The 17,620-nt window shown below is 41.7% G+C and overlaps 1 long non-coding RNA gene across 1 annotated transcript; it reads right to left on the reverse strand.

Moving 5' to 3' along the window:
- Positions 1–9,773: 9,773 nt before the first annotated feature.
- On the reverse strand, positions 9,774–15,183 carry LOC133568407 (uncharacterized). Its single transcript, XR_009809604.1, has 2 exons — positions 15,037–15,183; positions 9,774–9,989 (listed from the first exon to the last, which is right to left on the reverse strand). It is a non-coding gene; the product is annotated as an uncharacterized LOC133568407 (long non-coding RNA).
- Between the last annotated feature and the right edge of the window lie 2,437 nt (positions 15,184–17,620).

Here is a 17,620-nt window from a genome sequence, read left to right on the forward strand (position 1 = left end):
GCGACCAACTATAGTTACTGACAGTGGTTTTATGAAGTGTTCCTGAGCCTATGTGGTGATATCCTTTATACACTGATGTCGGTTTTTGATGCAGTACCGCGTGAGGGATCAAAGGTCCGCAATATCATCGCTTACATGCAGTGATTTCTCCAGATTCTCTGAACCTTTTGATGATTTTACGGACCGTAGATGGTAAAATCCCTAAATTCCTCGCAATAGTTCGTTGAAAAATGTTGTTCTAAAACTGTTCGACAATTTGCTTTCAAAGTGGTGACCCTCGCCCCATCATTGTTTGTGAATTACTTAGCATTTCATGGAAGCTGCTTTTATACCCAATCAAGGGACCCACCTGTTTCCAATTAGCCTGCACACCTGTGGGATGTCCCATATAAGTGTTTGATGAGCATTCCTCAACTTTATCAGTATTTATTGCCACCTTTCCCAACATCTTTTTCACATGTTGCTGGCATTAAATTCTAAGTTAATTATTATTTGCAAAAAAAACAATGTTTATCAGTTTGAACATCAAACATGTTGTCTTTGTAGCATATTCAAATGAATATGGGTTGAAAATGATTTGCAAATCATTGTATTCCATTTATATTTATATCTAACACAATTTCCCAACTCATATGGAAACGGGGTTTGTAAATCTAATATGACATGTCAGCAAATCAGCAAATCAGCTTATCAATGATGTAAGTAGGAATGGGAATTGATAGAATATTTCTGGTTCCAATTCCACTTTCGATTCTGTTCAACGAGTCGGTTCCTTAACAAATGAAATAATATTTTTCTCTAGACTTTATTCATGTGCGTATTACACAATATTGTTACATTTAGTAACATGCGATATTAACTTATTACATGTAAAGTGAGATATGTCAAGCCTGTATTGGTTATAATATTGATGATGATGGTTTACAACTTAAGAAAACTTTGAATTCAAAATCTCAGAAAATGTAAGGCTTCAAAAACTGTAAGCCCTGGTGTTTCAAATTATAACAAATAAAGGTTTGCCATATCTCACTTTGCATGTAATGAGTTAATATCACAGATTAGTTTCACATTTGAAGTTAATATCTGACATGAATGGACTTTTACACCATGTTGTAATTGTATGAGTTTCACTTGTATAATATTATCAGGGCTTCTACAGGTATCAGCAAATCTAATTGAATGCTTTTTAATGCCACTTAAAAACATGTAGTGCCGATGCTTTTATATATAGTCAAAATATATTAACACAATTGTTAGCAAAGTTTACATTAACTGTTACTCTCTAGTGCATTAGAATTGGCTCGCAAGACTGTTTTATCTGATAATTTATTTGTATTTATTTTCTGTTGTGGCATCCGGTGCTCTGACTTTGTGCACGGCAATAGAAAATAGCTAAATAAAAAGTTCCGCCTGTCAATCGTCACACTGTACCTTCAACCAAAATGATTAAACGGGGAACTGCACTTAGGCTCTATAAATAAACATCCTATTCTGAATGAGTTGATCAAACACATATACCTAAAACCGGAAGTCATTTTTTAAATTGCATTTCTCAGTTACAAATCTCTACCTCCTAACCTGCTCTACGAGGCCCAAGAGCAGTGAGGTTGTCGCGTTGTGTTAATGGTGTCAGGCTTTCCCCTGACAGTTTGTCTATGTTTTAGTTTTTTCCTCTGCATTTGTCTGTTTCCTCTGTGTTTAGTATCTCCTGTCTTTAGTTCCTGTTTAGTGCTCTTATTTTGTCAGCTTCCTGTCTTGTTCCCTGAGTGCTGTGTTCCTCCTCAGCTGTGGCTGATTGGCACCTGGCCACACCTGTTGCCAATCAGCCTTCTCCTATTTGTACCTGCTTTGTCTTGTGTCAGTTGCTGGATCATTGTATTGTCTTGTCGTTGCCACATGTTTTTCTCGTGTCTTTGCTACCTGTCTTGTCTGGCATTGTTACAGCTACTACCCGTCGTACTACATTTTGTCCTGGTCGTCGTAGCAGTAAGCTGTTTTTGTTAGCCATTAGCTGTTGGAGAGTTTTTCTGTTTGCTACCCACTAGCTTCCATGCTAAAGTTCCTTTTTGTTTTCTAGCTCCCAGTGCTAGTTCCCTTAGTTTGTTATTCCGCCCACGTGGGTGCTTTTTGTTTGTTCTTTAGTTTTAATTAAATCATGTTTTCTTGCTCAATGCCTGCCTCCTTCTCTGCATCTTGGGGTTCATCATCAACTAACCCTGACAAATGGTAGATGAAAACAGAATACAATAATTTGCAAATACTTTTCAACTTATATTTTAAATATTATATATATATATATATATATATATATAATTATATTATCATTAAATAGACTGCAAAGACAAGATATTTAACGTTCAAACCTAAAACATTGTATTTTTGCGAATATGAGCTCATTTGGAATTGCAACATGTTTCAAGAAAGCTGGCATAAGTGGCAAAAAAGACTGTGAAAGTTTAGGAATGCTCATCAAACACTTATTTGGAAGATCCCACAGGTGAACAGGCTAATTGGGAACAGGTGGGTGCCATGATTGGGTATAAAAGCAGCCATGAAATGCTCAGTCATTCACAAACAAGGACGGGGCGAGGGTCACCACTTTGTCAACCAATGCCTGAGCAAATTATTTAGGAACAACATTCTATCAGTGTTGGCCTTGCGATGAGGTGACGACTTATTGTAGGTGTGGGAAAAAATCACAAGACTACTTCATCTCTACAGATCTGTTTCATGAGGGGTTACAACAGTGGTAATAAAAGATGCAACCTATGCTTAAAAGAGAAACTGTTTATTGTATATCATCCAGATCTATCATCCCTCAACAAGCGCAGTGAAATCATTTCAACATGCCGCCACAGACGGAAACACCTCCTAGGTAACACATGAGCCAATCACCACACCCTACGCCTGCCTGTACCCACCCCCTCTGTGCCCTATATAAACCATTGTATGTGAATGCTTCCATTAAAATCTCCTGATGATTGAGGGAACCCCTCATGAAACAGTTCTGTAGAGATGAAGTAGTCTTGTGATTTTTCCAACACCTACATATATATATATATATATATATTATATATATATATATATAGTTGGCAAGATGGCGGCGCCCGGACGGGCTGCGACACTGCGGTGCTCTTGCTAAAGATGGAACATTTGGCGGAAATGCCGGACAGTTCTGCAGACTTCATGGCTGGCTCGCATCGTGGTCACTCCGTGATCACGTACGACCGCCAGACACTTCTGGATATGGACATATCGGGCCGTTTTGGACTGATAGACGCGGGCTTGTTCGACGGGCTAACTAGCATGGGAATACGTCGGCGGCTACATCCAGCGGCCTGTGAAGCAGCGGAGTCTAGTAGCAGCGGGGGCCGTCTACGGAGCAGACGCCAGCGGTGTGATCAGAAACGCGGATGCCGAGCGGGGCTTGAAACAAAGCAGAAGGCTAATCCCCACAGAACACTTCCCTCCATCCTGCAGCCGCATTTAAATGGAAGATGCAAGACTACTGGTCTGGGTAAGGAGTCAGTTAAATTAGAACAAGTTTTTTCTGCTTTGAGTGTTTCAGAGTTGGACATGTGTTTTACTGAGGTGGCTAACTATGATGCGTGCAGTTTATCAAAGCAACAAACAAACAATCGGAAAATCCCCGTTACTGAGGTGGCTAACTATGATGCGTGCAGTTTATCAAAGCAACAAACAAACAATCGGAAAATCCCCGTTACTGAGGAGGTTAACCATGATGCGTGCAGTTTATCAAAGCAACAATCAAACAATCGGAACATTCCCGTCGTATCAATTCCTAGATATGGTCGTAATTATACTGAATGCACTGGGCATAATAAACACAACATTATTAATATTGCTACTACGGATAATTTGATCAAAAATTCCCTAAAACAGCCCACTACCTATAATATAGGTTTTTTAAACATAAGATCATTGTCTCCCAAAACGTTATTAGTTAATGATATTATCAGAGACAACAATCTTAACGTCATCGGTCTCAGCGAAACCTGGCTTAAACCAAACGACTTTTTTGCGCTAAATGAGGCATGTCCTCCTAACTTTACACATGCGCATATTGCCCGTCCGCTTAAAAGGGGTGGGGGGGTCGCACTAATATACAACGAAAACTTTAACCTTAGTCCTAACATAAATAATAAATATAAATCGTTTGAGGTGCTTACTATGAGGTCTGTCACACCGCTGCCTCTACACCTGGCTGTTATCTACCGCCCCCCAGGGCCCTATTCGGACTTTATCAATGAATTCTCAGAGTTCGTTGCTGATCTAGTAACACACGCCGATAATATAATCATAATGGGGGACTTTAATATCCATATGAATACCCCATCGGACCCACCGTGCGTAGCGCTCCAGACTATAATTGATAGCTGTGGTCTCACACAAATAATAAATGAACCCACGCATCGCAACGGTAATACGATAGACCTAGTGCTTGTCAGGGGTATCACCGCTTCCAAAGTTGCGATACTCCCGTATACTAAAGTATTGTCCGATCATTACCTTATAAAATTCGAGGTTCAGACGCATGTTCGTCAAACTAATAATAATAATAACTGCTATAGTAGCCGCAACATTAATACAGCCACAACGACAACTCTTGCTGACCTACTGCCCTCGGTAATGGCACCATTCCCAAAATATGTGGGCTCTATTGATAACCTCACTAACAACTTTAACGACGCCCTGCGCGAAACCATTGATAACATAGCACCGCTAAAGTTAAAAAAGGCTCCAAAAAAGCGCACCCCGTGGTTTACAGAAGAAACTAGAGCTCAGAAATTATTATGCAGAAAGCTGGAACGCAAATGGCGCACGACTAAACTTGAGGTGCACCATCAAGCATGGAGTGATGGTTTAATAACTTATAAACACATGCTTACCTTAGCTAAAGCTAATTATTACTCAAATCTCATCCACCGTAATAAAAACGATCCTAAATTTTTGTTTAGTACGGTAGCATCGCTAACCCAACAAGGGACTCCTTCCAGTAGCTCCACCCACTCAGCTGATGACTTTATGCAATTCTTTAGTAAGAAAATTGAAGTCATTAGAAAGGAGATTAAAGACAATGCGTCCCAGCTACAACGGGGTTCTATTAACACTGACACGATTGTATATACAGCGGATACTGCCCTCCAAAATAGTTTCTCTCGTTTTGAGGAAATAACATTAGAGGAATTGTTACAACGTGTAAATGGAATAAAACAAACAACATGTTTACTTGACCCTCTTCCTGGGAAACTGATCAAGGAGCTCTTTGTATTATTAGGTCCATCAGTGCTAAATATTATAAACTTATCACTTTCCTCGGGCACTGTTCCCCTAGCATTCAAAAAAGCGGTTATTCATCCTCTTCTTAAAAGACCTAACCTCGATCCTGACCTCATGGTAAACTACCGACCGGTGTCTCACCTTCCCTTTATTTCAAAAATCCTCGAAAAAATTGTTGCGGAGCAGTTAAATGAACACTTAGCGTCTAACAATCTATGTGAAACCTTTCAATCCGGTTTCAGGGCAAATCCCTCGACGGAGACAGCCCTCGCAAAAATGACTAATGATCTATTGCTAACGATGGATTCTGATGCGTCATCTATGTTGCTGCTCCTCGATCTTAGCGCTGCTTTCGATACTGTCGATCATAATATTTTATTAGAACGTATCAAAACACGAATTGGTATGTCAGACTTAGCCCTGTCTTGGTTTAACTCTTATCTTACGGATAGGATGCAGTGTGTCTCCCATAACAATGTGACCTCGGACTACGTTAAGGTAACGTGTGGAGTTCCCCAGGGTTCGGTCCTTGGCCCTGCACTCTTCAGCATCTACATGCTGCCGCTAGGTGACATCATACGCAAATACGGTGTTAGCTTTCACTGTTATGCTGATGACACCCAACTCTACATGCCCCTAAAGCTGACCAACATGCCGGATTGTAGTCAGCTGGAGGCGTGTCTTAATGAAATTAAACAATGGATGTCCGCTAACTTTTTGCAACTCAACGCCAAAAAAACGGAAATGCTGATTATCGGTCCTGCTAGACACCGAACTCTATTTAATAATACAACTCTAACATTTGACAACCAAACAATTAAACAAGGCGACACGGTAAAGAATCTGGGTATTATCTTCGACCCAACTCTCTCCTTTGAGGCACACATTAAAAGCGTTACTAAAACGGCCTTCTTTCATCTCCGCAATATTGCTAAAATTCGGTCCATTCTGTCCACTAAAGACGCTGAGATCATTATCCATGCGTTTGTTACGTCTCGCCTCGACTACTGTAACGTATTATTTTCGGGTCTCCCCATGTCTAGCATTAAAAGATTACAGTTGGTACAAAATGCGGCTGCTAGACTTTTGACAAGAACAAGAAAGTTTGATCACATTACGCCTGTACTGGCTCACCTGCACTGGCTTCCTGTGCACTTAAGATGTGACTTTAAGGTTTTACTACTTACGTATAAAATACTACACGGTCTAGCTCCATCCTATCTTGCCGATTGTATTGTACCATATGTCCCGGCAAGAAATCTGCGTTCAAAGGACTCCGGCTTATTAGTGATCCCCAAAGCCCAAAAAAAGTCTGCGGGCTGTAGAGCTTTTTCATTTCGGGCTCCAGTACTCTGGAATGCCCTCCCGGTAACAGTTCGAGATGCTACCTCAGTAGAAGCATTTAAGTCTCACCTTAAAACTCATCTGTATACTCTAGCCTTTAAATAGACTCCCTTTTTAGACCAGTTGATCTGCCGTTTCTTTTCTTTTTCTTCTATGTCCCACTCTCCTTTGTGGAGGGAGTCCGGTCCGATCCGGTGGCCATGTACTGCTCGCCTGTGTATCGGCTGGGGACATCTCTGCGCTGCTGATCAGCCTCCACTTGGGATGGTTTCCTGCTGGCTCCGCTGTGAACGGGACTCTCGCTGCTGTGTTGGATCCGCTTTGGACTGGACTCTCGCGACTGTGTTGGATCCATAATGGATTGATCTTTCACAGTAGCATGTTCTCATAGTCATCATTGTCACCGACGTCCCACTGGGTCATTATTGTCACCGATGTCCCACTGGGTGTGAGTTTTCCTTGCCCTTATGTGGGCCTACCGAGGATGTCGTAGTGGTTTGTGCAGCCCTTTGAGACACTAGTGATTTAGGGCTATATAAGTAAACATTGATTGATTGATTGATTGATATATATATATATATATATATATATATATATATATATATATATATATATATATATATACATATATGCATATATATGGAAAATTTAAATTTGAATTTCCAAAAACATGTTTTTAAAATTATGTTGGCATATCGAACATTCTACCGTACCATAAAGGGTAGTAATAATATCAAAGAGGAAAAATGTATTGATAACCATATAACAGGACATCCTTACTCAGGAAATTGCACATTATGAGCAATATAACTTTTTCAGTATGACTTAAATGCTCAGATTAACTCTAACAAATCCAGCAGCACCTTGGTTTCGTACACCCCACTTTTCCTGTTATTCACTTTTAGACTAAAAGTTCCAACCAAAGAATTATTATGTAAAATATGACTCTGTTGCGCAACTAAGCCGGTAACTACTGGTATCATTTATTTAGTTGACCTAGCGCAGACAAAGACTGCAATTGAAAAGTGGGATTTCAAAGTGTGAAGAATGTCAGCCATGTACAATAAATGTTGTGTGGCATTAAGGGAAAGAAACGGGCACACCATATGTGTGTTTTTTTTCCATTCTTCTGTATTTGAGTTGCACTAGCACAGTTGTCCTAATGACATTCTGACTAATGCATGTCGATGTTGTGCATGTGCAGCTCTTCTGCTTCCAGGTAAAAAGCATGAATTTACGTTATTAGCCTTGTGAGGTAGATTGACAATACAGCTGCAACTCCATGTCCATTATAAATGTCTAACTAAGTACATTATGGACAAAAAGCAGCATAAGAGGGAAAAGAACACAGTTGAATGGTAGCATTAGGAAGCGCTGTACAGTTACATCATGTTTAAGTAGCACCACATGTAACATAAGTGAAAGAGTGCAATGAGCTGTTCACACAGTTCATGGATGTCACCCCTTTTGCAATTTAAGTGGAGTCTTTTAATATCCAGTCGCCTTCGTGCTGTTTATCGTCTATGCTTATGTCACTGCCCAGTCTGTCTGACTGGCCTATGTTTACTGCGTTTTCTCCATAATAATGCATCCATCCATCCATTTTCTACCGCTTGTCCCTTTTTCGGGGTCGCGGTGGGGTTCTGGAGCCTATCTCAGCTGCATTCGGGCGGTAGGCGGGGTACACCCTGGACAAGTCGCCACATGGACATAACTTTGTTTTTAAACCGTAGGAAGGAAAAGGGTGAGTGTGAAGATCAGTAAGGAGAAGAAGAAGTGGATGAATGAGGCAGGAGGAGTCTAACCGCAGATTTCCACACCATGCAAAACGGGCGCGGAACGGCACCTGCACGTCAGTGGACTCGTTTCATTTTTATTCAAGTCAATGTGTCCGTTTCCACCCCCTTGCGGAACGTCAGCTATATGCCGTTGACATTCTGCATTCCTGCGCTAGATATGTGCGGAGCTTCTATATTTTCCAGACGCCGCAACAAATCTGTTCAAATTTAGCTAAAATCTGCTTGTGTTGGACAGGAAGTCAAGTTAAAGGTAAAGCACCACTGATAGGCACACACACATTAGGTGTGGTGAAATTATCCTCTGTATTTGACCCATCACCATGTTCCACCCCCCGGGGAGGTGAGGGGAGCAGTGAGCAGCAGCGGTGGCTGTGTTCGGGAATCATTTTTGGTGATTTAACCCCGAATTCCAACCCCTGATGCAGAGTGCCAAGCAGGCAGGTAATGGGTCCCATTTTTATAGTCGGGGTTTGACCTCACGACCTACCGATCTCAGGGCGGACACTGTGACCACCAGGCCACTGAGCAGGCATTGTAGCAAGTCATGCACAAACACAAAATAAATTACTTTAAAAATAAAAATTAAAAATAGGCGGCGACGGACATGAAGTCAACTCGTTAAAGGTTTTCAGACGTAGATTTTATTAGTGATTCTCAGAGCCCAAAAAAAGTCTGCGGGCTATAGAGCGTTTTCTATTCGGGCTTCAGTACTCTGGAATGCCCTCCCGGTAACAGTTGGAGATACTACCTCAGTAGAAGCATTTAAGTCCCATCTTAAAACTAATTTGTATAGTCTAGCCTTTTGAATAGAACCCCCTTTTAGACCAGTTGATCTGCCGTTTCTTTTCTTTTCTGCTCTAACCTTCTCCCTTGTGAAGGGGCGGGGCACATGTTCGGTGGACACGGAGGAGTGCTGGCTGTGCATAGTCGGGACCCGGCGTGGACCGCTCGCCTGTGCATCGGTTGGGGACATCTCTGCACTGCTCACCTCCGCTCGGGATGGTCTCCTGCTAGCTCCACTATGGACTGGACTTCCACTACTATGTTAGATCCACTATGGACTGGACTTTTACAGTATTATGCTAGACCCACTCAATGTCCATTGCACCAGTCGACCCCGGAGGGGTCCCCACCTCTGCGGTCCTCTCCAAGGTTTCTCATTGTCATCCCACTGGGTTGAGTTTTTCATTGTCCTGATGTGGGATCTGAACCGAGGATGTCGTTGTGGCTTGTGCAGCCCTTTGAGACACTTGTGATTTAGGGCTTGTGAAAGGCTTACTGCCGTCATCGTGTGGGTTGCAGGGACCATTGAGGACGGATAGCGCTGAGCAGGTTTGACTCTTGTTTTATTTTTCAATAAAGTTTCCATCTTTTGCTCGGATCGCTTTTCAGCGCCTCCGATCCTGCTCGCTCCTCTCTCGCCTTCAGTTGGCCACGTCTTCGTCGCTCTCGTCGACTCGCTGTCGGTCATTCTCGGTCTTCAGGTTCTGTTGCTAGTTCTCCTACTCCTTCTGCCCCGATCGCTCCTCCTTCTCCCCTTTTATGCTGCAGGAGAAGATGCATGGATTGAGAGCAGGTGTGTGATCCACGCACCTGACTTGGATTGCCGCAGCGTCGTTCCAAGAGCGCCCCGCCTCCCAGCTCTGCTGCACACTCCGCCCCCTGGCCACCGTCTTGAGTAGGACTGTCGTTTGTCCTACCCTGCTGTCGGCTGTGTCTCTCCGAAGGGCTACATAAATAAACATTGATTGATTGATTGATGTAGTTTCACCTCGTTGATCGATGAGGGCATGCTGGTTCTGGAGGTCCAAAACTACAGAATAAAATACAGGCATATCCTGGACAGCTATATGTGGGCCTGTGTCAATACAAGCAAATACAGGGATTGGGAAAGCAGGGGAGTGGTCGCTGCTACAGCTCACCAGGGATGATGCTACTGTTCTATGGGTGCTTGCTACAAAAAATTAATTTGTTTATCAAGGCAAAACATTGGTGTTGCCTTTCAGCACCTGTTATCAATTGCAGGACCAAGTTTATTTGCTTCTACTCCTCTTGAAGGACAGAATAAACTATTTGTGGTTCACATTCCTATAACTTCCCATATCATGTGATTATGCGCAGATTCGCCAGATCTGGGGATTGCCCGATTGTAGATGGCGGTGCTGTCCCGTGGTGGTTTCGTTCAGCAGCCATTCCGCACCCAGTGAAAATCCAAGTTTAAGCCAGCCATGTTTGTTAAAAAAATGGCTATACGGCGGACATTTATCTATGAAAATATGGAGAATCTGCTAAAGTTAAAGTACCAATGATTATCACACACACAGAAGATGTGATGAAATTGGTCCTCTGCATTTGATCTAATCCCGTTGTTTCACTGCCTGGGAGGTGAGGGGCATGCTAGCCAAACTGGAGACCTCCGAATTCAGGAGATGCGGGGTAGGGGGGTGAATATATTTTCAAGTATTTATATATATATATACTATATATATATATATATATATATATATATATATATATATATATATATATATATATATATATTTATATATATATATAAATATATATATATATATATATATATATATATATATATTTATATATATATATAAATATATATATATATATATTCATACATATATATATATATATATATATATATATATATATATATATATATATATATATGTATGAATAATCCGTTCATGAATGAGTATATCCGTTCGGCCACCGTGTTCAATGGAGAAGTGTAATCTACAAAATTTGCAGGCAGCATACCCCTTCCCCTTTGAGCTGTCCTGGATGAAACTGAAAATATTTTTTTCTAATAATTTCGGAACTTGCAAGCGTACTTCTTCTTCTTACTTGTCGTCGCCATGTCTCTTCTTCGTTCTTCTGCTACGTCTCTGTTATGTTTTTGGACATTACTACTTGCCGTAGTTTTGAAGCAATGCATGATGGGAAACCGGATGTTGTGTGTTGGTGTATTAATGTGCCGGCTGGAATAAAACATGCTGAGAAATAGATCCGTGCCTGCCTACTTTAGGGGTTATAGATAAACCTATGGATAACAGAGATATTTATAATAGTCTCCTTTTCAGGTGAGAGAGGATGCTAAAGGCAGTGCCTTAAAAGGCACGCCCCCAATATTGTTGTCCTGGTGAAAATTGGGAGAAATTCGGGAGAATGGTTGCCCCAGGAGATTTTTGGGAGGGGCACTGAAATTCGGGAGTCTCCCGGTTAAATCGGGAGAGCTGTCAAGTATGGTAAGGGGAGCAGTGGGCAGCAGCGGTGCCACGACCGAGAATCAATTTTGGTGATTTAACCCCCCATTCCAACCCTTGATGCTGAGTGCCAAGCAGGGAGGTAATGGGTCCCATTTTTATAGTCTTTGTTATGACTCGGCCGGGGTTTGAACTTACAATCTACCGATCTCAGGGCGGACACTCTAACCAGAAGATACCGTGGAAGTCCACTCCCAAAAGTAAATGCTGTACATCAGGGGTCCCCACCCCGTCGATCGCGCTCGACTCGTCGATCTTTGGGACCCTACCAATCGATCTAGAAAATATTAGAGGGAAAAAAGTATTAATATGACATAAGTGACACCTCCACACAAGCATGTATTTAAACCCCTGAATTGGCCCACTTGCCTCTGCCTCTCTCTCTTCAGCCGCTCTCAAGACCGTGGCCACACCCCCTGAGCGCCAGCCGCACGCTACACCGGCTGGTCTTGCAAACGCGCATTGCATGACGTGCTCATAAATCATCAAGCTGCAACAATGACTGAATGTCTGACTGTTGCAACAAATTGAATAGATCCATGACTATCATCGCTCACCTGCGACGTGAAGCAAATCGAGACTCCGTGAACATATTGCTCAATAGTACGGATTTTGTTTAGATTTATTGCGAATAGAAAACTCAACATTGACACATGCCAAGGCAGTAATATATGATAAAACAAGGCGGCAGCTACCTAAGGACTTTCCCATTTATCCCCTCTTTATCACACAGGAAAAACCCGCCAGGTGAAAAGCTGATTTTACTACTTCCGGTGCTGACATAAAAAGCATGTGACTCGTGTCCCATATGTGACCAAAACAGTACTAAGACTATAGTGGCCATAAATAGTTAGCTTCTATAGCAGGGGTGGCCGAAGTGTGGCACAGGGCCTTCTGTGGCCCGTGACTCAATTGTCATTGGCCATAGGCACTTTACAAAAAACAACAACACAACAAATACCAGCAAAAATTGAGAAAACATCAAAACGCACTATAACAATAAGCCAAAATGTTGACATCAGCCAATAAAAACAGCCTAAAGCTTTGTCTTGAACAAATAAAAACATATTGCTAGGTATTGTAACCAAACAGCTCCATTTTTGTTTCATCTGACATCACATGGACAAAGATAAGACCTTCTGGTGGGGAGTTTTGTGGTCAGATGAAATGAAAATTGAGCTGTTTGGCCACAATACCAGCAATATGTTTGGAGGAGAAAAGGTGAGGCCTTTAATCCCAGGAACAGCAGGCCTACCGTCAAGCATGGTTGTAGTGGTAGTATAATGCTCTGGGCCTGTTTTGCTGCCAATGGAACTGGTGCTTTACAGAGAGTAAATGGGACAATGAAAAAGGAGGATTACCTCCAAATTCTTCAGGACAACCTAAAATCATCAGCCCGGAGGTTGGGTCTTGGGCTCAATTGGGTGTTCTAACAGGACAATGACCCCAAACACATGTCAAAAGTGGTAAAGGAATGGCTAAATCAGGCTAGAATTAAGGTTTTAGAATGGCCTTCCCAAAATCCTGACTTAAACATGTGGACAATGCTGAAGAAATCAATAAATTTTAGCTGAACTGCACCAATTTTGTCAAAAGGAGTGGTCAAAAATTCGACCAGAAGCTTGTGGATGGCGACCAAAAGCGCCTTATTGCAGTGAAACTTGCCGAGGGACATGTAACCAAATATTAACATTGCTGTATGTATACTTTTGACCCAGCAGATTTGGTCACATTTTCAGTAGAACCATAATAAATTCATAAAAGAACGAAACTTCATGAATATTTTTGTGACCAACAAGTATGTGCTCCAATCACTCCATCACAAAAAAAAAAAAAAGTTGTAGAAATTATCGGAAACTCAAGACAGCCATGACATTAAAAAAGGTGAAATAACTGAAAACATGTTTTATATTCTAGTTTCTTCAAAATAGCCACCATTTCCTCTGATTACTGCTTTGCACACTCCTGGCATTTTCTCAATGAGCTTGAAGCACACCTGTGAAGTGAAAACCATTTCAGGTGACTACCTCTTGAAGCTCGAGAGAATGCCAAGAGTTTGCAAAACAAACTTATCAGAGCAAAGAGTGGCTATTTTAAAGAAACTAGAATACAAAACATGTTTTTCAGTTATTTCACCTTTTTAGTTAAGTACATAACTCTACATGTGTTCTTTCATAGTTTTGATGCCTTCAGTGACCATCTACAATGTAAATAGTCATGGAAATAAAGAAACACATTGAATGAGAAGGATATACATATATATATATATATATATATATATATATATATATATATACACACAGGGATAGATTTTATTGATTTTGCTTTGGTTTTTGGCTGAGACCAGGGATCTTGGGCTCGAAAAGGTTGGTGCCCACTGCTGTACATTATTATTACATTGTTTGATGAAACTACTGTGGTTTTTAGTAGTACATTAAATAGTTTTGTTTTCACACAGTACTTATTATCTAAAAGTTTGTTTTTATTTTTAAAAAGGCATGGTTCATGCTAAAATGATGCTGTTTTGGGTCGGCCAATCACCAAACAACTTGTTTACGATTGTTGAGTTTGTGGACATAAAGTTAAAGTCCCAACGATAATCACACACACACTAGGTGTGGTGAAATTATCCTCTGCATTTCACCTATCCCCATGTTCACCCCCTGGGAGGTGAGGGGAGCAGTGAGCAGCAGCGGTGGCCGCACACAGAAATCATTGGGTGATTTTTTTTATCCCCCAATTCCAACCCCATTAATGCTGAGTGTCAAGCAGGGAGGTAATGGGTCCCATTTTTATAGTCTTTATTATAACTCGGCCAGGGTTTGAACTCACGACCTTCCAGTCTCAAGGCAGACACTCTAACCACAAGGCCACTGAGCAGGTGGACACAGATAAGTTGTCACCATAAGCGGGACCAACTTAAGCAGGTTGCTCTGTGAAATAGAATCTCCTTTTTATCTTGCAGAAATAGTTACCTAAAAGTTCCCTTTTTTTGTGGGACATTTTGAAAAAAGTGAGTCTCCCAGGAGGCTGTCTTTCAGGTTTTCCCCCGCAAACAGCTCTTGTGGAATCTGTGGTTGCCTTGGAGACAGAGTCACCCACATGGCTCTTCATAAGTAGCCTTTTGTCCAGCACAGCTGTATGCGCTGTCCTTCACATTGCGTTCATTGATCATCATATTTACCCTCTTCATCACAATGCACACTTGACTCGCATGGCTTTAGAGGAGAGTCGGACGTGTCGCAGCTTGTACAAAGAATCCGGTGCGTCCGCCACCGGAAGTAATACGTTTAGTGCACATAGGTCCTTACCATATTTAAACGGACGCCCGTTTTCCCCACCAAGTTTGGATGTGCCTGCCACGTCACAGCGTCAAATATGGTCATTTCCGCCGCTGCTGAGTCAATCGAGGGAGAAATCTCGGTGTGAGGCGTGACGCAAGTGCTGGATATACACAAACACCTACAGTACACATGGAAGTGTGCGAGAGAGGAAATGGCAGCGCCCACTCGCTCATTGCTCCACCTTCAAGTTGGGTGGATGGTTTCTTCGGGGGAAAAAAACCAATTATACATTTCTGAAAATGTATAATTTGTGCATGAGTGGGTGGGACTTAGACACACGTGCTTTCTGTGCAAGTGTGCTATCCATGTATCCATCCATTTTTTACCGCTTGTCCCTTTTGGGTTCGCTTGTCCCTTTTGGGTTCGCAGGGGGTGCTACAGACATACTGAAATAACTTGAACCTATCCCCAGCTGCATGTTTTTGGAGGTGGGAGGAAGATGGAGTACCCGGAAGGGAATCTACCAATGAGGCTAAATATCCATCCATCCATTTCCTACCGCTTATTCCCCTTTGGGGTCGCGGGGGGCGCTGGAGCCTATCTCAAATACAATCGGGCTGAATGCGTAGTACACCCTGGACAAATCGCCACCTCATCGCAGGGCCAACACAGATAGACAGACAACATTCACACTCACATTCACACACTAGGGCCAATTTAGTGTTGCCAATCAACCTATCCCCAGGTGCATGTCGACTGTGTGTCGGTTTTAAAAGCGCTCCCCCTCTGGTCAACATATGTAATAACAAGTGTGTGTAACAATTTGAAGTGTTCCGCCCTCTGGACAACACGTGTAATAACAAGTGTGTGTATGAAGGGGTATATATTGTAGCGTCCCAGAAGAGTTAGTGCTGCAGGGGGTTCTGGGTATTTGTTATGTTGTGTTTATGTTGTGTTACGGTGCAGATGTTCTCCCGAAATGTGTATGTCATTCTTGTTTGGTGTGGGTTCAAAGTGTGGCGCATATTTGTAACAGTGTTAAAGTTGTTTATACGGCCACCCTCAGTGTGACCTGTATGGCTGTTGACCAAGTATGCGTTGCATTCACTTATGTGTGTGTTATAAAAGCTGCGTTTATTATGTGACTGGGCCAACGGCATGTTTGTATGGGGGAAAAGCTGATGTGACGACAGGTTGTAGAGGACGCTAAAGGCAGTCCCTTTAAGGCACGCCCCCAATATTGTTGTCCGGGTGGAAATCGGGAGAAATTCGGGAGAATGGTTGCCCCGGGAGATTTTCGGGAGGGGCACTGAAATTCGGGAGGCTCCCGCAAAAATCGGGAGGGTTGGCAAGTATGTCCAACACCCACCGCGACCCCGAAAGGGACAAGCGGTAGAAGATTGATGGATGGATGGATATTTTGTTTTAACTAATGTGAGGGAGGAGGTATGGTAGGTTTACCTTAACAGGCAGTTATGTAGGGATTGGACAGGATAAATGAATGCAGACACAAAGCATAATTGCAAGAATAACCTGTAGTATATACAGTACAACCCAAGGAAAAGTCATGAATCCCCAGACTTGGAGGACGTTCATTCTGTTGTTTAATTGTGTAGAAAAAAAGTAGATACCAGACATGACACAAAACTATAGTCTTTTCAAATGGCAACTCTCAGGCTTGTTTTTTGTCTTGACTCTTTGATGTTTTCCTTAGTCTACCAGTGTGCTTGCCTTTGGCCACCTTTGCATGTTGTTTGTACTCAATCATCAATCAAAGTCAATCAAATTTCATTTTATTTCACCCTTAATCGCAAATGTCTCAAAGGGCTGCACAAGCCACAACGACACCTAGTTTGTCTTCAAGATCCCACATCAGGGCAAGAAAAAAAGTCAACCCAATGGATAAATTGGTTCAGATTTTAGAAACCGCGGACTGTGAACAATCAACATCTTTTGCGACATTGCGTGATGATTTACTTTCTTGAAGGAGTTTGATAATCCTCACCTTTGTTTCAATGGGCATTTCTCATGTTGGAGCCATGATTCATGTCAAATCACTTTGTGCAACAGCTCTCTAAGGTGTAAACACTCCTTTTTAATTGGGGTAATAAACAGACTTAATCTGATGCGGAGGTTATCTTTTAAATAAAAATTACAAGGTGATTTTTTTTCCTTGGAATTGAGCAATTCTGTAATTGTTTCACCGTATTTGGTCTAAAAAAATTAAACTGTTACTGACTACCACAATTTGTTATTAATTTATTTTAGTGTTTCATAAAGCCAGAAAGTTGCCATTTGAAATTAGCATAGTTATCATAAGGAGGGGATTATCAAACTTCTTCAAGAAGGTAAATCATCACACCATGTTGCAAAATATGTTTACTGTTAACTGTCAGCTGTGTCTAAAATCTGGGCCAAGGACCCACAACATGGGAAGGTTGTGAAAGGATGTTAATATACTATGTTAATGCCAAATAATGCCCTTTTTTAATTGAGACAAATATTATTTATGTATTTAATATTTGTTTGTTTACATTATATTATTATGTTATAGTATATTATTTATTCATTATTTCTTTGATCACTGTTCTGTTACAGAGAACAAGGAATT

Source organism: Nerophis ophidion, linkage group LG01 (genome assembly GCF_033978795.1).
Source record: "Nerophis ophidion isolate RoL-2023_Sa linkage group LG01, RoL_Noph_v1.0, whole genome shotgun sequence".
NCBI classification, from domain to species: Eukaryota; Metazoa; Chordata; class Actinopteri; order Syngnathiformes; family Syngnathidae; genus Nerophis; species Nerophis ophidion.